Raw genomic sequence first — 12,220 nt, 5'->3', positions numbered from 1 at the left:
TTTAATAAAACATTTTAGGAAGATTTCTACCAAAAACTAGTTAAGGCATTATGGATGCAGGAATAAGATCACAGCCTACACAAAGTTGTAGTAACCACATTGTAGTCAGTAAGCCGAGCACAAAGAAGAAGATGGCAGGGACACATTTAGATAAATAGGCCAAAAAATTCAGAGTGGTGGAGATTCTCAAATGCGCTGCAGTCAAACACATACTTTTGCAGTGCTGGTTCCATTATTGCTCTGCTATATAAGTACATATCTTAAGTTTAATACATAAAGTTCCTTGTCAATTTATCTTTGACTTTTTCCTGATGTCTACCTGGAAATGTAAGTAGCTATATACACTTTTGCCTCTTGGTATTCAAATGTAACTGATTATATGATGTTGCATGCAAACGAGCCAATTCCACAATCACTGTCTGATTCATGATGTAAAATTGCTTAAAAATCACATCCAAATCACAGCCAGAGAGAGCTTTGATAGCAAGAAATACGTGGAATTCATCTAAAGATGATTATTATTAGTCAGAGTTATATATGCAAAACAAATTCATCTTCCTTCATTTATATTCCCCAGTTTATGATTTCAATTGTGAGTGTAGAAATTACAATGTATGCAGCCTTACAAAGTATGGATAAAGGCAAACTTCCCCAATTCAATTGCTTTTGGTATGTACGTTTTAAAAATGTTATCTGGTACTTTATATTAATGAAAGCATTGATATAAAAAATCTTTACACATATACAGTACTACAGATATGCAAATTGCATTGTAGTCACTTCAATATAAAGATCAGAGTTTATCTGACAGGCAGATAGGGTTGGTAATTAATCAGAAATCGTGTAACCTTTCACACACAAACATGGTTAGTTTAAAAATAATAATACATGGTAAAAATATTTAGATTACAATAACATTTATAAAAACCAATAAAACTAAGAATCTAAGATTCTGAAAATACATATGAGAGTTTTCATGACCTTAGGTTCTTGGTTTTATAATTTATTCCTTGATTTTTTTAAATATATATTACTTTTCTTCAGTGGCGTCGCTACAGGGGGGCAAGGGAGGGCAATTTGCAGGACAGTCTTAATCCACTGGGATGCTTCTGGCACTGGAACAGAATCCTTCAGCTACTCCCCTACTGACTGCAACATATTAATCTCTTATGGAGCCTTTATGGACCCCACTCCACTTCCATCAACTTGCTCTCCTTCCAGGTGAGCAGGGGCGGACTGACCATTTGGAAACTCGGGCACTGCCCGAGGGCCCGGGGTCAGTAGGGGGCCCCATGAGCTGCCCCTGGTACCTTTTTTATAGGCTTTTAGGAGCAAGGACACAGGGGCCCCATGATCCCCTATTGCCCAGGGGCCCCATGAGTTGTCAGTCCGCCCCTGCAGGTGAGTTACTTTTACTTATTCCTGCTACACTGGCTCACCCCCTGCTTCATTTCTTCCCCCTCTGTCTACACTTTCAATATGCACTCCTCCTCCTCCCCTCTCCACTGTTAACTTTATGCCCTCTGCTGATTTTTCGGATTCTTCTTCTGCCTGCTCTCCCCTCCATAAATCTGTATTACAAACATAGCTGCAGCCCCGTCTCATCTCTGGGCATTCCACACTAATCCACACATCCATCTCTCTTGCACCCTTTCTATCCCTTATTATCTCTTCTGTCTTTCAGCCTAGCACATTCTTTACAGCTCTTTAACCACTTCAGCTTCAGAAGGTTTTACCTGCATGACCAGGTTGTTTTTTTCTATGCGGCACTGTGCTACTTTAACTGATAGTTTGGGCACATTATAATTGCGCGTTCATGCAATGCTGTGCCCAAACTAATTTTATATAATTTCTTCACACAAATAAAGCTTTCTTTTGGTGGTATTTGATCACCTCTGAGTTTTTTAGTTTTTATTTTATAAATGAAAAAAGATTATTTTGAAAAAAAAACATTATTTTTTACTTTCTGCTATAAAACATAACCCATAAAAAAATCAAATCTCTTAATAAATGTACGCCAAAATGTATTCTGCATTCAGCTTTGTTTACATTCTCATCTCCTGTAGTATGCCTGCAGTACCTGACAATCTCCTGTAGTATGTCTACAGTCTCTGCCCATCTCCTGTAGTATGTCTACAGTCTCTGCCCATCTCCTGTAGTATGTCTGCATTCTTTCACCATCTCCTGTATCATGTCTGCAGTCTCCAACCATCTTCTGTATAATGTCTGCAGTCTCTGACCATTTTCTATAGTATGTCTGCAGTCTCTGACCATCTCCTGTATCATGTCTGCAGTCTCTGACCATCTCCTATAGTATGCCTGCAGTCTCAGACCATCTCCTGTATCATGTCTGCAGTTTCTGACCATTTCCTATAGTATGTCTGCAGTCTCTGACCGTCTCCTGTATCATGTCTGCAGTCTCTGACCATCTCCTGTAGTATGTCTGCAGTTCTTCAAAAACTCAGCAGTTGACCATCACTGGTATGAAGTAATGGCTGCTCCCACCCCCAAAAAAAACAAAACACAACAGAGACCCCCGTCATAGCCGGCATCTTCCCCCTAGACAGAAAAAGACTCAATTCCGTTTGAAGTAGGTGGAAAGTGGCTGGCTGTGTAAAATTGGTACATGGTACTTAGAGGTCAATTCACTAAAGGTTATTGCATGAGTTAAGTCAGTCACATGACCACATATCACATGCGTTATTGAAAATGTCAATTCACTATTGATAGTATGTGGTATTTACTGAAAATAGCAAAAACACTCAGTGAATACCACATAAAAAGACCTTAAAGTCAATTCAGAAAATCAAAAAAAATTAAATGTATGTGGTAATTAAGTAGTGGTCCAGGCATGCGGTATGTTCTGGTATCTGTCAGCTCTGTCATGGGATTTTAAGGAATGGGCGGCCGCCGAGCTCTTAACAACTTTTGAGTCATCAGCTGTCAGCGGGGTTCCCCACTGCCAGCTGTATATAAAAAAAAATTGCCGACAATTAAAAAATAAGTTAAAAAATGGCGTGGGGTCCTCCCTCCATCCATACTAAGCCCTTCGGGTCTGGTATGGGTTTTGAGGGGAACCCCCACACCAAATTTTTTTAAAAATGCCTTGGAGTCTGCCCCAAAATCCATACCAGACCCTTATCCAAGCATGCAGCCCAGCAGGTCAGGAAAGGGGAGGGGGGCGAGCGAGCACCCCCTTCCTGATCCATACTAGGCCACATGCCCCCTACATGGGGACAAGGTGCTTTGGGGGAGCCCCCCTGCCCCAAGGCACCCCCCCATGTTGAAAGCATGTGGCCTGGTACAGTTCAGGAGGGCGGCACTCACTCGTCCCCCCCATTTCCTGACCTGCCGGGCTGCATGCTCGGATAAGGGTCTGGTATGGATTTTGGGGGGACACGATGCCGTGGAGGTTCCCCTCAAAACCCACACCAGACCCAAAGGGCTTGGCAGTGCCAACAATTCTTTTGACATTCAGCTGTCAGCGGGGAACCCCACTGACAGATGAAACATGAATGAATGTTTCACTACTAAAATACAGCATAACTTAATAACATAACTTATGTGATATTTTAGTAACCGCTCAGTAAATTTTCCCTGTTTGAGGTTCATGGTCAAACTTTCAGTAGGTTCAAATCTTCGACCGCAAACTGATAAGGGGGAGTTCAACCCATCACTACTCAGGAGCAGAAGAACTTATTTTCAGTTGTTCTTTGGTGGTAGCCTATGGCAATAACAAGAAACATACAGCTACATTTTGAAAAATTATATACCGTATTTTTCGCTCCATAAGACGCACCTGACCATAAGACGCACCTAGGTTTTAGAGGCAGAAAACAGGAAAAAAAAATTCTGAACTAATGGACTGCAGACATAGTACAGGAGATGACCAGAGACTGCGGACACAGTACAGGAGATGACCAGAGACTGCGGACACAGTTCAGGGGATGACCAGAGACTGCGGCCACAGTACAGGAGATGACCAGAGACTGCGGACACAGTACAGGAGATGACCAGAGACTGCGGACACAGTACAGGAGATGACCAGAGACTGCAGACACAGTACAGAAGATGACCAGAGACTGCGGACACAGTGCAGGGGATGACCAGAGACTGCGGACACAGTACAGGAGATGACAAGAGACTGCGGACACGGTACAGGGATGACCAGAGACTGCGGACACAGTACAGGAGATGACAAGAGACTGCAGACACAGTACAGGGATGACCAGAGACTGCGGACACAGTACAGGGATGACCAGAGACTGCGGACACAGTACAGGGATGACCAGAGACTGCGGACACAGTACAGGGATGACCAGAGACTGCGGACAGCACAGGGATGACCAGAGACTGCGGACAGCACAGGGGTGACCAGAGACTGCGGACACAGTACAGGGATGACCAGAGACTGCGGACAGCACAGGGATGATCAGAGACTGCGGACAGTACAGGAGATGACCAGAGACTGCGGACAGTACAGGGATGACCAGAGACTGCGGACAGCACAGGGATGATCAGAGACTGCGGACAGCACAGGGGTGACCAGAGACTGCGGACACAGTACAGGGATGACCAGAGACTGCGGACAGCACAGGGGATGACTGCTGACCTTTGGGGAGGGGGGGGAGCGGGTACCTGAATTTGACAGATACCCGCTCCCACTTCCGCGGAGTTGATCTTTCATCTTACCTGTTCCTCTATCCAGCCGCGCGCTGTCTTCCCGGCTTCTGTAATAGCGCCCGGCATGACAGCCGGGTGCCCAGTGCGCATGAGCGAGAAACACTTGCGCTTTGTGATTGGTCCGGCGGCTTCTGGGATCTGTCATGTGTCCCAGGTGCCGCCTTACCATTCACAAAAAGCACCGCTTCCTGCGCATGCGCACTTGGCACCCGGCTGTCATGCCCACACTACAGAAGCCGGGAAGACCGCGCCGCTGGATAGAGGAATGGGTAAGATGAAAGAACAACTCCACGGAAGTGGGAGCGGGTATCTGTCAAATTCAGGTACCCGCTCCCCCCCCTCCCCAAAGGTCAGCAGTCAGTCATCTCTATAAGGTCCCGCTGTAGAGCTGAGCGGCCGGCCCGGTATTCTGCATGGCGGCAGTGGAAATACCGGTCCGGGCGCTCCATATTCGCTCCATAAGACGCACTGACATTTTCCCCCCTTTTTTGGGGGGAAAAAAGTGCGTCTTATGGTGCGAAAAATACGGTAGTTTTTACTATTTTGTGCCAGTTTAATTGCCGGCAATTTTTTTTTTTTTTTTACATTCATCTGTCATTGGGGAACCCTGATGACAGCTGAAACATTAACGCATGGTTTTCACTACTAAAATACTGCATGACTCGATAAAATAACTCATGTAGTATTTTAGTAGTGTTTTTTAGTGAATGCAAACTTTTTCTAAAAAACGCTGTGCGGTATCTTACCACATACTCTGATGTGGTAAGATACCATTTAGTGAATTGTACCCTTAGTATTAGATAGTTACACACACAGACAAACAAACACTCAGGGTCTGTTTATTGGTCTTCATTAGTGGCATATTTAACATAGGGGATTATTTACACAGCCCTGGTGTTTTGCTAAAACTGCTTTATAGAGAAAATATTTTGAGAGTTTTCCTCTCTTTTGTATTGCCCTCCTCTCTTCTCTCTTATGTTTTCTCCTCTCTTATGTATTGCCTCTCTGAAGCAATACATAAGGAACAAAGGAAAACTCTTGAAAGCTTGCCGTAGGTTAGGTTAGTACAATAAGTGTTATTATGTGTTAGGTTAGTACAATAGAAAGGTATCATTGCATATTGCATTACCCTCAGATTTTGTAATCTTATTTATATATACCTATTTAGTTTAATATGTTCAATGAATTCTATAATTGCTAAAGTAAACCTGTACTGGGGATATATGGAAGCTGCAATTGCTGACATTTCCTTCTGAAAATACTAGTTCCCTTGTGATGATGATATTGTTCCTCTAGTACTATTGTGATGGATTTGGTAAAATGCCTATTCTGTTTCCTGTTTAAAATATACATTTTATACATATTTATTTTTATTCTTTTATACTTTTCATATTTCTAAATATATGTGTTGTATATATATATATATATATATATATATATATTTATATATATATATATATATTTTGTCTGCTGGGCTTTGCAGTCCTCCTTAACTTGTTTTTTTCAGAGTGATGTTCTCAACCCCTCCCTTCGCACTAAGAGGATTTTACTTAGACTTTGAGTATGTGAGGGGGAGTGAAAAAAAGATAACGGGCGAGAAGCAAGCTTCAAGTTTCTACATTTCTCCTATATTTCAGCCAAGCAAAATGTGCCTTTTAGAATGTGACTGTATTTACGTAATAGTGACGTATACTCTATTGTTTTCTATGTATAAAAGGTTAAGCACCGCCCTGCAATAAACAGAGATGAGATGATGTGAAAGTGGTTGTACTGGACAGTTGTCCGTGCAATTATTTTCCGGCGTGCACGCAATCCATATCTCAAAGTTAGGAACAGCAGTAGAAATCCTACCCTGAGCCCGACTGTGGTTCTCAAAACCTTTTTACTATCAGAGCTACTGGCCTGGAACTAGTATACAAATCTGAAGTTTTCACTTCACTGTGAGTTTTCTGATCCCAATGCTTGTTTCAGGTCAGTGTCTCAGAAAGTATGGAAGCTAGAGCAGCCAAGCAAGTAGTACTGAATTTTCAGAAAGAAAAAAAAATTTGCGAAAACATTAAAAATGTTTTGCAATGTATTTTTGTAGTTTAAAATGCTTTCTAGATTAATTTAATTGTTGTACTATTCAGTTTAAAAATAAAATGTTCTGGTTTCTTCCACTAAAAAGGGTAAAACAACCACATGCAATCATGACATGTTTAGGTTATTTGGCAGTAAGTTAATACTTTGGCTTTAATAAGAAACGTTGTTTATTTTTCAATGAGAAAAATGTAATGTGATAAATAACCCAAATATTTGATGTTATTCCTGAGACTCCCTGAATATCATTTCAGAACATCAAAATATATTGAAGGGTTTTGAAAAGAGAATATACTGTACATAATATGTGATATGGTTAACACATCACTGAAGAAAAGGGTAATTCATTGCATGCATTAATTACAAAATTGTTTGCGGAAAGGATTGCATGTGTAAAATGCTGCCTGAATTTAATGAATGTTAGAGCAAAAGGAAAATAGTTGTGTTGGCCAACATACATTCAGATGTTTGCTTTCATCTTCTGCTTAGTGCAGATGTGGATAGCCTTACAGCACCTGGAGTTCAAGTATCTTTACTACTGACTAGACATATATCGATTTCACAGTAGAGACCAACAATTAGACCTTACTCAGTTTCTTCTGTTTAAAGGCGCATGAAGTCACAGTTTCCTGGAAGATACCAATAACGGTAATGTGCTGTTAAGATTCCTGTATCTTCAATATATGTCAAGCTATGTTCCCTGTGAGAAGCTTTTATGTACCCTTTTGCATGGTATGTTTCTTATTTCTGTAAACAGTACTCAGAAAATCCTCAATAAACACTTCAAACAAGAAAAAAGACCAATAACTAAACCCAAGTATTATAACTTTATCTCTAATGCACACATAAAATAAGAAAAAAAGTCAGAAAAACAATAGTGTACTCTACCAGCCTTTAACTTAACTAATCTAAAATATCTAAATTAATGTACTCTTGGTTATTGATTTGGGGCAGTGATATAGACTGTGATACTATTTCTTGTAACGTATTTCTTTTGCTTGACTGGGGAAAAATATTTCTCTTTACCATTGAAGGTGTTCTTTATGAATAGTGATACAGGGAGACAGAAAAAATCACCCTAACTACAATATAATAAAAACACAAGCTGATATTAAGCCATTTAACACGTTCTTATTAAAACACATATATTCTAGGCATTATATATATATAAAGAAAAAAAGGATTGCTGCACTTAAAATCTTTAATGTACAAAACAAATTATATATAACAAAAGGAAAGGCATTTTTCAGGTAACGCTCTTCTTCAGATCAGAACACATGTAAGAATGAGAGCCAAAAGAATACTAAATTTATAAAAAACAAGAAATCTGGAAACAATTATTCAATTAACAACAAATTAAACAAACATATCTAAGTAATATAAACATTGCTTGAGCGAAAGATCTGTCAAGTAGAAAAGGCTTCCAAATCACAAGAGTAGAAAGCAGATATAGGGAACCTATTATTATAAAAAAAATATATATGTTCCATTCAAGCTGTCTCATAACTGAAAGTATAAATAAATACACAATATTGACAAAATAAAACAAATCAATTCCTAAAAATATCAAAGAAGTGAATAGAGGTCAAAATCAGAATTCAGGCCCTTAGGGCCTGGACTTCACCTTGTCTCAACAATAATTCTCTATTTCCACCATGTCTGTTGAGAACAGGGTGACCCTTGTCTACAAAATGTCTAGCCAGTGGTAGCTTAGTAAGTTCTTCTCTAATAGAGTACTGATGTCTAGCTATCCTGTCCTTTATCTTTTGAGTAGTCTCACCTATATGACAAGCCATGTGGACATTTTATGATCTATACCACAAATGCAACTGACAGGTATAATGGTCCTTAATAGATATATTATAACCCAAATGTGGGTGAGAGAAGGATTTTCCCTTAATCATGTTGTTACATTAAATACAATGAAGACAAGGATAATAACCAAAGTTAATGGACCTAAAAAGGTAAGAGGCAATTTAGGTGGACTGTATTGATCTGATTTTACTAGCCTGTCATATAATGTTCTCCCCTTACAGTAAGATGGCAAAGCGGGAGCCTGAATTCTGGTACAGATGGATAATTAGTACTCAAGATGGACCAGTGTTTTTTAACTATATTTAAAACCCAATTGGAATATGGGCAAAATTAGAAAAATTCAGTTGTTTTTGCTTATGTCGGGATAAGTTATCCCTTTCTCTCGTAACAAAATTACTAGGATAACAATGTTCTGGGAGTCTGCCTTCCATCTCATCCAATCTTATATCACAAACCTGTGGGTCACTGACAGTTATAGAGTTGCGAATTAATTGGCTACGGGGAATAGATTTGAAAACCCCAGGAGGATGGAAATGAGAAAACAATAATAATTGATTGCGATCTATAGGTTCGATATACAAATCATTAACAATGTCCTCATGCTGTGTCCTCTTTAAAAGAGTATCCAAAAATGGGATTTCTGTTGTACTCATTATCATATTTATATATATACTGCGACTACTCAAAAGGTAAAGGATAGGATATCTAGACATAATTACTCTATTAGAGACAAACTTACTAAGCTACCTCTGGCTAGACATTTTGTAGAAAAGGGTCACCCTGTTTTTCAACTTAGATTTATTGTCCTTAATGGAATACCTAAAAACAGACATGATGGTAATAGAGAATTATTGTTGAGACAATGTGAAGTCAAGTGGATTGATTGCCTAGACACATTAACCACTAAGGGCTTGAATTCTGATTTTGACCTGTATTTATTTCTTTGATATCTTTAGGAATTGGTTTCTTTATTTTTGTCATTATTGTGTATTTATTTATACTTTTGGTTATGAGACAGCTTGACTGGTACATATATATGTTTTTTATAACAGGTTCCATATGTCTGCATTCTACGCTTGTGATATTGAAGCCTTTTCTACCTCACAGATCTTTCACTCCAGCTATGTTTATATTATTTAGATATGTTTGTTTAATTTGTTGTTAATTGAATCATTGATTCCAGCTTTCTTGTTTAGTATAAATTAAGTATACCTTTGGCTCTCATTCTTACTTGTGTTCTGATCTGAAGAAGGGCGTTATCTGAACAGCCCGAAACTATTTGTTGAACACTGTATTGATTACCTTGTATTTTTTTGTATATAATTTTTTTCTGCATTAAAAATTTTAAGTGCAGCAATCCCATTCTTTTTTTTATATATGGCCTTTTGGGAGGTCCTGATTGAGATGCACTGGGATTAATTACTGCTGTGCACCTCACCCATATGGATATACAGTGCTCAGCATAAACGAGTAAGCCCCTTTTGAAAAGTAAGATTTGAATCAATATCTCAATGAAGACAAGAACAGTTTTCAGAATTTTGGCAAAACTGAGTTTTATAGAACATTTGTTTAGCTCATTACATGAAAGTAAGGTTATTAATCTAATTTAGATTACAAAATCTTCAGTTTTACTCAAATTAGTTGATACAAAAATGAATACACCCCACAACAAAAACTACTACATCTAGCCTGGTTACCTTGGTGAAAACTGAATTGGTAACGGGAAAAACCTTGCACCCTAGAAAAATGGCAGTCATTTATGTTCATGGGGACACGTGAGAGTATCCAGAGGCAACAGTGTCCTTTGATACCTCCCTCGGTAACCTGTGTCATCAGGTGGGTCTGCTTCCCCAACTGCCACATGACGCCATTGTGGGGAGGGATTTCCCAAAATTCTGGGAGCTCTGGAATGGCCCAGATTTCCCATTGAACGGTCCTTCAGAGCCTGAAGGTTCTCCTAGGGAATCCTCTGAGGGTGAGGATTCGCCTGTGTTTCCCTTGTCAGTGTTAGCAGGGGAAACAGGGCCTAGGGAGGAGCCTACAACCTCAGAAGTGGAAGAGAAACCTCTAGTGTTTGATGACTTAGAAGTACGCAGAGAAAATTTTGCCACTGAACAATTGAAGGACCCTACATTACTGAGGGCCCGAGAAAATGTTGTTAAAATAGACGGTGAATAAAATAAAATAGTGAATCCCGACGAGAGGATTGCCCTCCCATACTTCATCATAGAAAGGAACCTATTATACCGAGTGTCACAGAGGGCGGAGGAAACCATAGAACAACTGGTGGTGCCTAAATCTTACCACAAATTGGTCTTAGAACTGGCCCACGGGCACATTCTAGGGGGACATTTAGGAGCTGAAAAAACTCGAGAGAGAATCGTACAGAGGTTCTACTGGCCTGGGATCACTAAGGAAGTAGAAATGTACTGTTCTTCCTGTCCAGTGTGTCAGATTTCTGCCCCAATGCCACATTTCCGCAGTCCTTTGGTTCCCCTGCCCATCATTGAGTTCCCTTTTGAGAGAATTGCCATGGATTTGGTTGGTCCCTTGCTAAAGTCTGCTAGAGGGCACCAACACATCTTGGTGATAATGGACTATGCCACCTGTTACCCAGAGGCAATTCCTCTCCGAAACACCTCTGCCAAAACAATTGCCAAAGAGCTATTTCAGGTTTTCAGCCGCATAGGCCTTCCCAAAGAAGTATTAACTGATCAGGGCATCCCGTTTATGTCTAGGGTAACCAAAGAACTGTGTAAACTTCTGAAGGTGACACAACTCCGTACTTAAGTGTATTACCCTCAGACAGATGGGTTAGTAGAAAGGTTTAACAAAACATTAAAAATGCAGAAGAAGGTGGTTGCTAAAGACGGGAAAAATTGGGATTGTCTACTACCATATTTAATGTTTGCGATCCGAGAAGTTCCCCAATCATCCACAGGGTTCTCTCCCTTTGAGCTGTTGTATGGGAGACACCCACGGGGGCTATTGGACATTGCAAGGGAAACATGGGAGAGTTAGAGTTCCCCTCATAGAAGTGTAATTGAACATGTGGCCCAAATGCAAGACAGAATTACACAAGTAATGCCTATTGTGAAGGAACATATGGCTCAAGCCCAGCTGGCTCAACAAAGAATTTACAACCGTGGAGCTTGGATCCGTTCTTTTTCACCTGGTGATTGGGTGTTGGTGTTGGTCCCCACGGTTGAAAGTAAATTCCTGCCCAAATGGCAGGGCCCATATGAAGTGTTGGAAAAATTGGGGGAAGTGAATTATAGAATTAGCTAACCAGGAAGGTGAACACCTGAGCAGGTGTACCATGTGAATTTGCTAAAACCCTGGAAGGATAGGGAATCCTTGGTCGATGAAACTTCCCCGACTCCTGCTCCGCCTATCTTGGAAGTCCCAGAGGTCAGGGTAGCAGAGACTCTATCAAAAATGCAGCAACAGGAAGCTAGAGAATTTGTGCTCCGCAATAAAGAAAAATTCTCAGCATTCCCTGGGTGGATGTCTGGGATTGAGCATGACATTATTACCCCTCCAGGGGAAATGGTCAAGTTGAAACCCTACCGTATTCCCGAAGCTCGGCGAGAGGCAATTTGCCAAGAAATAAAAAATATGCTTGAACTGGGGGTTATAGAGG

This window comes from Staurois parvus, unplaced genomic scaffold (genome assembly GCF_062004578.1).
Source record: "Staurois parvus isolate SC_StPar_1 unplaced genomic scaffold, SC_StPar_1.0 ptg000561l, whole genome shotgun sequence".
Lineage (NCBI taxonomy): Eukaryota > Metazoa > Chordata > Amphibia > Anura > Ranidae > Staurois > Staurois parvus.
The sequence above is the reverse complement of the archived record's forward strand: the minus strand, read 5'-3'. Positions refer to the sequence as shown.